Here is a 14,677-nt window from a genome sequence, read left to right as displayed (position 1 = left end):
TGTTAAAATAAAATCATCCTCTGTATCTCAGAGGATTGCCAGGTGTGGTTTTGTTTGGGGGGATATTTTAGCTCTCACAGTCCTAAACTGTGAGCGTTCCCTATGCTGCTGCTGTCCTCTGACTCTCTGCTATTTCATGGTGCTCATGAAAGGTCAGAGGACTCCCTGAACAGAGCCATACCGCCAAATTTCAATTCAGGAACATCAACTTGTTTGCGATCTATTCAATAAAAATTCTTAAATTATTTTTATTGTCTGTGTGTTCTTGACTTAATGGACCTGACAGAAATTGAGCGTCAGCGTCAGTTCTGGCAGGCCAGGTAGTCAAGATGCTGCTAATGCTATTTGCTAACAACACTGTCCTGTCAGCTGATCTGCTCCAGCTGAGCTGCATTAGCTCGTTAACTCCCCTCGCTGCTCAATGGCCAAGCTCAAACAAGGCGCCCTATTTAAAGCACATTCAGTTTGATCATACATGCTTGCTGCTCGCTTCTGCTGCCCGCCACCTCCCCAGCTCCTCCTTATGCATAACGTGGCATTTGCTTTATGTCATGTTGCCTGCTCTATTCACAGGGGGATATTTTAGCTCTCACAGTCCTAAACTGTGAGCGTTCCCTATGCTGCTGCTGTCCTCTGACTCTCTGCTATTTCATGGTGCTCATGAAAGGTCAGAGGACTCCCTGAACAGAGCCATACCGCCAAATTTCAATTCAGGAACATCAACTTGTTTGCGATCTATTCAATAAAAATTCTTAAATTATTTTTATTGTCTGTGTGTTCTTGACTTAATGGACCTGACAGAAGTGCAATAATGTGTAATGGCTCGAAGTCAGTAGTTCTTGTGTTTCTCTTTTTTCTGTTCTACTTGTTTCTCTTTCCTTCAATGATTCTGCTGATTAACACCGGGTATTTTCAATAATGCTCAATCATCACTTAATTAATCATTTAATTATCTCATTAACTTCAACACTGCTTCAGTGTTAATTTTAACACTCTGTAGTGTGGACACATATGTACACTGAGGAGTATTAATTTAACACTGGGGATTTTGCTGTGTCTAAACGGAATCATACCTACCTGATATCCTCACTTGATGTCTAATCTATCAAATGCTGTTGTTGAACCAACGAAGTATAGTCTTGAGTGTCAATAAGGTTTGATTAAGCTTTTGTTTATGTATGCTGATCAATGTCAAAAAAATCCTAAATTAAATCTGTTCATCATATAAAGTTATTGTATCTCTTCTGGAGACTTTGTTCAAACTGCTCAATTCATATGGATTTATTCTTTGATGTCTTTATAAATCTTCCGTTAGTAGTGAAAGAAGTCACTCACTAGTCTAGTACATCTGCAAGACGGGTTCTGTAAACCCTAGTGATAGTGCAAGTCAAGTAAGTATAGGAATCTTACCCACCAGAATTATCCTTGGTGTGCTGGGCAGGGAAACCTGGGTCTCTGCATCTGCCTGTGTGGTAGTTACCTGTATGAAAAAGTCAACAAAAAGCAGAAAGAATCAGAACTACGATCTGAGGTCACACATACTGGAAGGGCAAATAAAAGAACATTTGCGAGGACTGTCTTCACCTCTTTTCTCTAGCGCATTAACTGAGACTTGAAGAAATGGAGCACCCTTCTTCCTTTTCCAGAGAGTCTTGATTCTAGTTCAATGCCAGTAAGAGTACTGAAATGCTGGATCAGAAACCTCTTTATGAACAGGAAAGGCCAATCAGTCTTTAGTTGGTCAATGCTAGGTGCAGGTGATGTATTGATGTCACGTCGCTGGGCCTTATATGTGATCATCATCAGCTCGTTAACTCTTTCCTTGTCCGCTCCATTTTGGCCTTCTTGAGTGAAAGTGCTTTTCAGCTCCTCCTTCTTCACTCAAAAAAATTAACTAGGAAGGTTGTGCACTTTACATAATATATTTATATGTAGTTTACTTATAATAATTGTGTTTGTTGACTTGAAATGTTTTTTTCTATTAAGGTCCACGTAATTATGTCTAAACTTAACAGTACAAAATCCTAACGTGTTGACTAAACACAAACCATTTATGTTAAGTAAAAAATTCTTACATCCAGAGGGTGGCAGTATAGTGCGACGCCAACTGCCATTTTGCCCTAACTTAATTTGATTGTGTTCAATCTGCTTAATATGTAAAATTTAAGTTTACTTAATCCGTTTGTGTTGGATTACATGAATGATTTGTGTTGCATTAACTGAAACTGGGCAGTGCTTGTTAGTTCCCAGCATGCTTTGCATATGGTTGAATTAAGAGAGAATAAATGTTAAAATTAAGTGTTATTTTATGTTTTTTTTGAGAAAATGAGAAAAGGGGAAGACTTGATAGTGTGTAATTGTGTTTAATGTTCAATTACATTGGAATTATTAGAACCATTTAAATTACAGTGGGTTACCATTGTGGAGAAGTGTGGAGCATTTTGTTTGGCTGTGGACTGATTTGGTTACTTTTAACTGCTTTGGTTGAAGGAGCATGTAAATCTTAGCATTTAAGATGCTAATATGTGCTACTGCTAGCAAATAGCTAGTTGTAGTCTGTCAAATTAATTATGTGTCACTAAAATAAATAAAATATTGATGGATGAATGAAAATAACAACCACATAAGTTGGATGCAAATTAAGTAAATTAGTTGGGCTGACAATATTAAATTAAGCTGTGTCCAACCATAGTAAATAAGTTGAATCAACCTTAATAAATTAAGTTGACCCAACGTAAGTACATTGAATTGGAATAACATAATTGCATAATGCTGAAATAAAGCAAGTTAATCATGTGGAAATCATTTCCATGATTTTTTTACGTTCATTCAAAGAGTTATTTTTTTGAGTGTTCTCACTTAGAGAGTTTCTTGTTTCTCCCTCTGGTAGCTCGCTCGGCTGCCAGTTTATACAGCCATAGCTGTCAGTTTTTGCACATTTTCTGGAAGGTACTGGCAGGCTATTCTCCACTGCCACAACAGGCCTTTTTGGTTTTCTCAGGTGTGCAAGGGTGTTGTTTCTGTTCAGGTTCTCTATCCTTGTCTTAAATTGTGAACACAAAATGAAGTGTCCACTGCCCATTCGATCTCCCTCATCAGTTCTGTCTTCGAAACAGTCTGGATATTGTTCAATGATGCTCATTGCAACACCAGCACACTGACTCAAAGTAGGATTTAAACAAATTTCCCTCATGGCATCAACAGTCACTCTGACCATGTGCCGCCTGTCTGTCTCTTCTGGTCTCTTCCTGAGTTCAAGACATGTTCTTAGACTTGGTCTGGTCTTGTCCCAAGGTACTTGGAATGTTGAAGGCCAGGTACTGTGCTGCACAGGGGTGCTGAGGTGGTAGTGTGAACTGCGTGCTTGAAGAGGCTTCTAACGAAGACACTGGTGTGAGAGTGAGTGTTATCATGTCAGATGCTCCAGAGTCCCATAACAGATTGTTCTGTTGGCCTCTAATATCTGTAACGATATTAGCTCAAAGGGGAAATATTAAAGGGATAGTTCACCCAAAAATGAAAATTCTGTCAGTAATTACTCACCCTCATGTTGTTCCAACTGCATAAGACCTTCGTTCATCTTCGGAACACAAATTAAGATATTTTTGATGAAATCTGAGTGCTGGATCACTTCTCCATAGGCTGCTAGGTGGCCGAAACTTGCTGGCCCAGAAAAGTTATTAAAGAGATCGTTAATATAGTCCAAGTGACTACAGTGGTTCAATCTTAAGTATATCAAGCGACGAGAATACTTTTTGTGTGCAAAAACAAACAAAAATAACGACTTTATTCCACTATTCATTTCCTTCTCTCTGGACCTCTAGTTGGTTCACGTAGTGTTTTTGCGCAGCGCGTCTGTGTTACACGTCACCACGTAGGCTCACTATTGGCCGACGCTGGTCATGTGTGTGATGCGTGATGACGAATAACACAGACGCGCAGCGCAAAAACACTACGCGAACCAACTAGAGGCCCAGAGAGAAGCAAATGAATAGTGGAATAAAGTCGTTATTTTTGTTTGTTTTTGCGCACAAAAAGTATTCTTGTCGCTTGATATACTTAAGATTGAGCCACTGTAGTCACTTGGACTATATTAACGATCTCTTTAATAACTTTTCTGGGCCAGCAAGTTTCGGCCACCTAGCAGCCTATGGAGAAGTGATCCAGCACTCAGATTTCATAAAAAATATCTTAATTTGTGTTCCGAAGATGAACGAAGGTCTTACGGGGTTGGAACAACATGAGGGTGAGTAATTACTGACAGAATTTTCATTTTTGGGTGAACTATCCCTTTAATAATAATCCATAATTACCAATTATGATTAATTATTAATATTTGGGTCAGTTAATTAGATTAACTTTGAGGTAAGCCAAATTAATATTACAATCAATTAATCAGTTCCAACGAACTCTTTGATTATTCATTTATTCTAAGGAAAATGTATCTTTCATGGTCGCTGAAAAATAATTATTCCTTATGTATAGCAATTAGAGCCTGTAACAAGATCAAAATCGTAAAAGGGACTTTGTATGCAAACAGAGGATCAGAAACCAAGTTCATAATTGTGCACAAGTTTTATTAACTAAATCACAAACATAACTAAACTAAACAAAACAAACAAACAAACATACATACATTCATCCATCCATACATGCATAGGTCAAGTGGTGAGTGTTATGGAACCGGAAACAGGAAATAGAACTATGGAGCAAGATCTATTTTAGTATGAAAAGAACCATCAGCTTATTTCAGAGCACCTCATTAAATTTATACCTTGCATGGTCAATTCTTGAAGTGGTTGAAGATTGAATTCGTCGCTGGGTCCTTGAGTGTCAAATGTCACTGTATGAGTTGCAATCATTTCTTCTCCGTTGGATGAAGGAGATTGTATTGTCGCTGTTCTCATGGCTGGAGTACAGGTTGTGGCCTGCACGCTCTGGCAGGACACGAAGAGCACATGGTGAGAGTTGCGAGGGACTTCGTCCATGTTGAATGAAGTCACTGAACTCCTGAGGTTGTCCTTGATGCTGGGGTGAGCACATGTCCTGGATGCTTCAAAGCCTCCTGCCCTGGGCCTGTTGAGGCCACGCTGGACCACACGGCATCCTTAAGGCAAGAGTTGTCCGTTTCCCTCTTGGTTGGATTTAAGAAAAAGCAGTCTGACTCGGCTTGCAGAGGCCTGCAGGGCCCAGTGGGGGGGAAAGGGGGTCATCTTTGTAAATTTTTTCTTGGTTCAAATGTTACAGAAAACAGGGTTAATTTAACTTATTCTGTTACTATTTTTTAACTGTTTACTGCTACTGTTTTTCTTTTTCCCTATCTTTATTTTTATGATTTGATAATTAATAACTTATTCTCATGATATTTGACCAATATTATAACTCACAAAGTAAGCTATAGTCTATAGCTGAAAAATATGAACAAAAAATTTAAATTTGGCATGCATCAATAGTGCAATGGGATATCGGGTATATACCAGGCTAAAATATTTACCCTATACTAAAATCCAAATTTTGTTCACTTTTAAGTCCTACATAGGATCTCTACATTGCGCAACAACATGTTAAATGTAGACTATTTATTTACACTATTTAGATGAACAAAATATTTACCTCTGTTGTTGAATCTTTGTAGTATTTTTCTACAATCAACTATGGACAAGAGATGTCTGATGTCATCCTCTTTGATGTACATTAAGTCATCAATCTCCCTTACTCCCATTGAGGACAAATCTTGTCTCCAAAGTCTTACTATCCAGATGAGGAAGGGTGCCTCTTATGATGTCCTCCATTACTTTCCACCTAGACAGACAGAATGATGGAGCACAGCAAGATCGAGATCAAACTTTCTATACACAGGCAATGGGTAATAGTCAGCAAGACCGTAGACACATAAACAAACATATTGAGTCTCAAGGTCATACTGCAGGCAATGCACACCAAGGTCCAACACTGGCACTGATTGAAGTTTCTCAGACACAAAATAAACCTTTTCCTGTTTGACTAATATTAGAACAATCTTACCTACACTGTAAAAAATAAAATCTTAAAAAAACGGTCAATGACTGTCAGCTACGGCTGCCAAACAAAAACCGTAAAAATAAAGTAAAATATCCTTATTTAAATGAAGTGCAAAAAACTTTTACAGAAATTTTCCTTAAATGTTTTACAGAAAAACACTGTTTTTTTATGGGATTTTTTTACAGTGAAGGTGTTTGATCATAATTAATTCAGGAAATAGCTGTAAAATAACAGTCAAATGACTGTCAGCAATGGCTGCCATACAAAAACCGTAAAATTAATGTAAAATATCCTAATTTAAATAAGTGCAAAATACTTTCACAGAAATCTTCATTAATCTTTTTTAACAGAAACACAGTTATTTCACATTTATTTTCTGAATTTTTTTAATAAAAAACATGCAGTTAATTACATGCGTGATTTGCTGTGACTATACGTCACTGCATCAGCAACTACACAGTTACTATCAGTTAAATAAAGCAACATGCAGCATATCATCAGCGTTTCTCTGCTCATCCTGAACTGAAGCTCAGGCTCTACTCTTCAATACAATGGTGACACACAAAACACATCATACAGAAACACTTTAAACCCCAACAGAACATTAAACACTAACAGATCTCTCAGGATCTCAGCATCTTCACTTATTACAATCCAGACTTTATTTCTTTCATACTAACATGAGAATTAACAGAGGTTTAGAAGTTGAAGTTTTATTGAAAAGAATAAAGTTTGATGTCACCATGATGGACATCAGTGTTTGCTTTAGTTGGGCTCTTGACCTTTCAGTTATTAACATGAGTTTTCCTCTGGCTGCTTTAACTGTGTGTCTCTAATGCATATTTGTTATGGTAGGAATCCAAGAGAAACTCAGATCAGATGGTGTTGGTCACTTTTTAGTGATAATAGTCATCATGTAGTGTCCTGCTTCACTGATACTATCTGAAGTGTAATATCTGATTAAGTCGTTAAATATTAGTTGTTAATTTTGCATGATAAAACTGCTATAGAAGATCATGCAGTGCTGTGATACTCAGATTTTATGAAGTATTATACAGAAAATGTTTTGACAGGATCACATAGACTCACTCTGACATCAAGAATCAGCGTATGAATCGCAATAATGGTGACAATGAAAAAAAAAATCTGATCAGAGAAAACTAAAGTTAAAAACTCAAGGGTCATGAGCCCACATAAAGCAGACACTGATCTCAATCATGGTGACATCAAATTTATTTTAAAGTTTTTTACACTTTATTTAAATTAGCATATTTTACTTTAATTTTATGTTTTTTGTTTGGCAGCCGCAGCTGCCAGTCATTTGACCCTTTTTTAACGATTTTTTTACAATGAGGGTATTTGATCATAATAATGCAGGAAATACCTGTGAAATGACAGTGTTTTTTCGGTTTATTTAAAATAGAATATTTTACTTTAATTTTACGTTTTTTGTTTAGCAGCCGTAGCTGCCAGTCATTTGACCATTTTTTTACGATTTTTTTACAATGAAGGTATATGATCGTGATTATTCAGGAAATACCTGTAAAATAACAGTCTTTTTCAGTTTATTTAATTTAGGATGTTTTGCAGTTTTTTGGGGAGCTGACAGTCATTTGACCATTTTATCATTTAACTGTTCTGTTACAGTTTAATTACAGATTATGTTTGTAATTTTACATACATTTTTATGTATTTTAAGAAAACAGAAAAAATACTATGAAAAATACAATCAATTTTCTGTATAAAAAATGTGAATTACTGGAATTTGTCATTAATGTCACAATACCTAAAATAACAGCTGAATTTTTATTTTACAGATATTATTTGTAATTTTACAGTGTTTTGAGTACAATTTAAAATTAAAGAAAATGATCGTCAAAAAATCACAGTTATTTTCTGTAAAACTCATATAGTTCCCAATTTACTTGGTAACCTAATTAACCCATTTAGGTTTACTTTATTAATTATAGCAGCACTGTTCTTGCACAGCATAATATTTTGAACTTTTACAGTATAATCCAAAGATTTCTTAAACGTGTCTCATACACAAAAAAAAGTTAGTTAGTTTTTAGACACACAGACATCAAGAATCAGCCTGTGAATCTCAACAATGGTGACAATTATAAAGCATGTTGCAGTGCATTCTGGGTGCCACCAATCAAAACACATTCATGGCTCCCATCATACATTGCTGCATGAATAAATAATGAACTTATGATCAGAGGTGATCTGTTTGTCACCATTGCTGAGATTCATACGGGAATTCTTGATGTCTGTGTGTACCTACATAAAAACTTTTTTTTTAAGTTTTTTTTTTTAATTGATTTGATCTTTCATTGAAAAGGCTAAAAATATTATGCTGTACAAGGACAGAGCTGCTATAATTAATAAAGTAAACCTAACTAAAAAAGATTTTGGGATCTATATGAGTTCAGAGATTCAGGTTAAATGATTGTGAAATAATGATAATGTTAAAACATAACCGACACCATCAGATCACCTTTTCTCGTTGTTCATCTGGCTGTTATAACTCAGGTACAGCAGCCAAACAAAATCTAAAGTAAATGATTTAAGGTCAAGAGCCCAACTAAAACAAACACTGATCACCACAATGGTGACTTAAAATTACGGTTCTCTCCTTCAGTGATTCTGCTTGGTAACACCAGGGGCCTGTACCATGAAGGTAGCTGAACAAACTCGGGGTTACAGGATTAGTTTTGAGTTGACAAAACCAAACCGATGCAATCAGGCTTTATTGGTACCATGAATCAGCTCATCAACTTTCTCTGTCAACTCAGGCTTTGATCCTTAAGCTATGATTACTCCACGCGCGCGTGCACATAAAAGAGTGTCGTCGACACTGAACAATCAATCGCGGGTAGAGCGAGAGCGATATATTTTTCCATGGAGGAGCAAAAGATAATCATTCAGAATGACGATGAATTTAAATATGTATTTCAAGCTCGAAACAATACGGTCTCTGCTGCCAAAGCAAGAGAAGACTGTTGGAGAAAGATTGTTGATTGTTAATGTGTAGGTTAAACAAATACATTCTGTATTTATGTAAAATTATGTATGTATGTATATATGTATGTGTAGCCTATATGTGTAATATAGCCTATAGCCTATTTTTATAATAGATAAAAAATGTGCATGTATGTACTAAGAAAGATTAATATTCATTGACTTTTAGATTTTTAGATGCAACCCCAACTCCAAATGTTCTTGGCAGCAGATAAAGACAAAATATAAAAATATAATTCAAAGTGGTGAGTATTTACCACAACCTTTTATTACTTTTGTGAACATTTTATCACAAACACTTGTTTGCAGCAAACAGAAATAAAGAGTTAAATTCAGAAAACCAGAATACACTGTGGAGGAGGAGTTGGCTCTGAGTAGGCAATAAGGGACGGCCGATTATGGATGGGTGCTGTACAATCTGACCCTGGTGCTGGCTCCTCTAAGCAAGTAACACTGGGTACGTGTGCAATACATTACTACTCTTAAGTTTTAAATATGGCTGACTGTATGTTCTGCAGAGGAAAATACAGTGTCCCTGTTGAAGCCAGCACACATACACAGTCTCCCACACAGAGGTCAGTATGCAGCAGACAGAACACCAAACATAACCTGCTTTACAACAGTTATGCTTTACATTGGCCTATTTTTATTTATTAGGGTGGAGGAAATGATGAAGACACTCTGTCTGTGTGTTCTCAGACAGTTGCTGATGTGAATGCACTGGGCTTTTTATTATGGCAAACATTTGAATGTGTGGCATAAAAAAGGGACTGGCCCTTACACATCTTTTATTGTAGGATTTTTCACAACCTGCCCCAGAAACTGAGGCCTCTACCTCAATGGGCTTCAGAAGGAATGTGAACAAGGTAAGGATTTAAAACCCTTGACATAAATTACTGTGCGTTCACACCGCCGCCGACTTGAGCTTCCAAAGTTACCGGAAGTCATTCATTTTCAATGGAAGCTGGCTTCTCTCAGCTGCAAGGAGCGTCAAATTCCTCGGCGTCGCGTTTTGGGCGTTTTGAGCGTTTTGAGCGTCAATCTGAAAGTTGAGAGAAGCTCAACTTTATGGTAATGAGCTATGACGCGGTTCAGCGGCAAGCAGCGGCAAACGCCAGCAACCAATCGGAATATAGACGTCCTTCGCGCTGGCTGATTCCGGAGAAACATACGATGTAAACTTTCGTTCCTACCAAAACATTAGTTCCGAGAAAAAATTATTAATTGCAGAGTTTAACCATCATAGAGTGAAAGTGTATCATTTGCATGTGTTTTAAAGTCCTGTCAGCTTGACAGGGCATAACGAGCAGAGAGAGAAAGAGAGCCCCGGCCGCGCGTGCGCTCACCCGAGTGCTGTCTTGAATGCAAGACTCTTGCTCTCTCTCTCCCTCGCGCATATTAATCAAAATCAATTGATACGATGGTGTCGGGAAAAAAAAACTCTCCATTGATGAAATGTTTTCTGTGTTGACAAATCTTGCGCGATATCCTAAATTGCCGAATGCATTGCTTGTTTTTTCTGTTTACATTTCATGGTGTGACACTTCTCTTCTTCCATGATCGAACCAGAGAATGTAGACGGGCTCTGATCGAACACAGAATGCTGCTACGTCAGAGCGGCCAAAGCGTCAACAAGCTCCCCCGTACTTTTTGACAAGCGTCTTTGACTGGGCGGCCAGAGCTTCTTTGCAGCTCAAGTCGGCGGCGGTGTGAACGCACAGTTACAGTCAGTCCTGTGTTTGTAGGAAGTCAAGGAACTTTTTGTGATTTGATGAGCCTCCAGAAAACTTGTAATGATCATGTTTGTGGTGGAATTATGTTTCAGGTGGAAACAGACTCAGTCAGGGCCCTGTACAAAAGGAGTCTTGAACTAGACTGCACACTAAAGGAGTCTTGAACTAGACTGCACACTAAAGGAGACTTGAACTAGACTGTTCACTAAAGGAGACTTGAACTAGACTGCACACTAAAGGAGACTTGAACTGCACACTAAAGGAGACTTCCCAGACAGCATGGTAACATTGATTCAATATTGAGTTTTGATCCAAACCATCATTTTGGTTGACATCAAAATTTCAATGTTTAAAGTGTGTTGGATCAGCATTGAAATGTTGATGAAAGGGAACAGCACACATGGTTGAAGACAGTGACATTGAACTAACAGTGAGTCTTAGTTTATGAGCACAAGATCTTGCAGGCATGTATCTGTGCAAAACACTACTGGGTGTTTCCCAATCAGTGGGGCGTTTCAGTTCATTATGAGCACTTTCAATGGTGTTACCTCATTTGTTCTAATACACTGGGGGTTTGGTTTAGGGGTGGGCCCTCATGATTTTAGCAAGTCTTTTGAAAAACCAATTGTAGTTTGCACTAAAAGTTGGCACTAATTGGTATACGCCCATTTTGGTTTTGCATGTGGGCTTCTCAGTAGTTAATTGATGCTTCCTTATTAGAGAGAAAACACAAGGTGCATCCTATACGGAAGTCTTGTGTGTTTGACATGCATGAACTCTCCGAGTTTCAAACAATGGTGCATATAATGTATTTCTGTTTTTAGCATGCTTTTTACTTGCATTTTATTTATTGTTACTAAATCTACTAACATACATTAATTTTCCAAGTAAGTAAAGTGTTGAAATAAATCGCACAGATAGCATGGGAACATTAATACAATGTTGAGTTTTGATCCAAACCATAATTTTGGTTGAGATTGACATTTCAGTGTTTAAAGTGTGTTGGATCAGCATTGAAATTTTGATGAAAGCCAACAGCACACATGGGTGGAGACAGTGACATTGAACTAACAGTGATTTGTAGTTGATGAGCACAAGATCATTCAGGCATGTATCTCTGCAGAACACTAGTGGGTGTTTGTCTATCAGTGGGGCGTTTTCAAACCACAATGGGCATTTTCAACCGCTTTACCTGATTTGCTCTAATCCAGTGGGGGCTTGGTTTAGGGGTGGGGTGGTTTAGCAAGTCTGTTGAAAAATGGTTGAAAAACATTTATTGTAGTTTGAAATTGGCCACTGATTGGTAAACGCCCATTTTGGTTTTGCATGTGCACTTCTCATGTGCACTTCTCAGTAGTGTAATGCTTCCTCATTAGAGAGAAAACACAGGTGCATCCTATACAGAAGTCTGGTTTGTTGAAGCACCTGACATACTTACATGACTTCTCTAGCACAGTTTCAAACAATGGTGCATCTACATACTTAAAAAATGCACATTACTTTAGTAAAGTTTATTACGAATTTCCTGAATAAAGTTCTAACGTCATTTAACACATTTCTTGAAGTGCAGAAGACATGAACATGAGCAAGAAAGTTACACTGCAAACATAGCCCATGTCTTGCATCCATCAGTGCTTGCATGCAGAGCACATTGCTCCTTTAGTAGGAATGAAGGCCGACGAAGATGGACAATAAATAAATAGAAAGCACCCCCCTCCTGATAATGCTGACATTGATTATACACTGAGTTGTTGTCGACAGCATAATCACCTGACCTGGGACTTGATAATATCCTGTGCCTTATCACTGCTTAATCAGGTAATCATTCATATTCCTGAATCTGTATTAAATTTGAGAAATTTCCACTGAAACACAATAACAAAAAACATCTTGTGTTTATTAAGAAAGTGACTGACATGGCTATTTTATTTTGTGATATTTGAAGAGATTAAGTTCTACATAAGGTGAATCTGCAGCTTCAAAGGGATAGTTCATCCCGAAATGAAAATTCTGTCATTATTTACTCATCCTCAAATTGTTCCAAACCTGTATGAATTTCTTTCTTCTGCTGCACACAAAAGAAGAGAGTGAAGAATGTTGGTAACCAGACAGTTGAGGGTAGCCATTGACTTCCATGGTATTTATTTTCTACTATGGAAATCAATGGCCATCGTCAACTTTCTGGTTACCAACATTCTTTAAAATATCTTCTTTTGTGTTCAGCAGAAGAAAGAAACTCATACAGGTTTGGAACAACTTGAGGGTGAGTAAATGATGACAGAATTTTCATTTTGGGCTGAACCATCCCTTTAAAGAAATTTTCATTGTTAAAACCAAAGTTATTTTATTCTACAAGATAAACGTGTTACTTGAATGCTATGTAGTTTCACAGAAATTGAACTGATGTTGTTAATGGCTATAGCCCATAGGTGTTTGTTCCTCTTCATGAAGTCATGAGTTTAGCTCCAACACCTGCCTGGAAGTTTCCATTGATCCCAATGACCTTGATTAGCTTGATTAGCTGCTTCAGGTGTGTTTAATTAGGGCTGGAGATAAAATCGGACACCCCTGCCGTAGTGATTTTTTTTTAATTGAAGCATTAATAGATTTAAAAAAAAATATAGCTGCGAGCAGCGATTACGGGCCCAAGCCGGTGGCACCGCAACCCCGGCTTTTAGTTACCGTATTTAGTTACCTAAAGGCACCGGGGTGGCGGTACCGCCGGCTTTGGCCCTCCATCGCTGCTCGCAGCTATATTTATATATATATATATATATATTATACAAACATATATATATATATATATATATATATATATATATATATATATATATATATATATATATATATATATATATACATATACCGTTCAAAAGTTTGGGGTAAGGAAGATTTTTTATGTTTTTAGGAGAAGTCTCTTCTGCTCACTAAGGCTGCATTTATTTGATTAAAAATACAAACAAAAACAGTAATATTATGAAATATTATTCCAATTTAAAACAGCTGTTTTCTATTTTAAAATATTTTACACTGTAATTAATTTATGTGATCAAAGCTGAGTTTTCAGCATCATTACTCCCGTCTTCAGTGTCACATGATCCTTCAGAAACCATTCTAATATGATGATTGATGGTCAATAAATATTAATTATTATTTTCAATGTTGAAAACAGTTGTGTACAGATTTTTTTTCAAAATGCGTTGATGAATGTAAAGTTCAAAAGAACAGCATTTATTTCAAATATATATTTTTTTAACATTATAAATGTCTGTACTGTAACTTTTTATCAGTTTAACTCATTCTCGATGAATAAAAGTATTGATTTATTTTATTTCTTTTCCCCAAAAATAAAATTAAAATTATTACTGACCCCAAACTTCTGAACGGTAGTGTTTAATGTTACAAAAGCTTTAGATTTCAGATAAATGCTGTTCTTTTGAACTTTCTATTCATCAAAGACTGTACATACGGTAACTGTTTTCGACATTTAAAATAATAATGAATGTTTCTTGAGCATCAATCATCATATTAGAATAATTTCTGAAGGATCATGTGACAGTGACGACTGGAGTAATGATGCTGAAAACTCAGCTTTGATCACAGGAATAAATAACAGTTTAAAATATATTAAAATAGAAAGTAGCTGTTTTAAATTGGAATACTATTTTACAATATTACTGTTTTTGTTTATCAAATAAATGCAGCCTTGGTGAGCAGAAGAAACTTAGCTTAAAAATCTTACTGATGCCAAATTTTTGAACAGTAGTGTATTATATATTTATATAATTATATAAAAATGTAAGGGATAAGACACAGATAATTTCACTTGCCTGACCTGATTAGAACAATGAAAAAAACTTAAATGAAAAAATAACTTGGGAATCACTAAAACGAGGGCG

Source organism: Squalius cephalus (genome assembly GCF_949319135.1).
Source record: "Squalius cephalus genome assembly, chromosome: 3".
Classification (NCBI taxonomy): domain Eukaryota; kingdom Metazoa; phylum Chordata; class Actinopteri; order Cypriniformes; family Leuciscidae; genus Squalius; species Squalius cephalus.
This window is presented reverse-complemented; position numbering follows the sequence as displayed.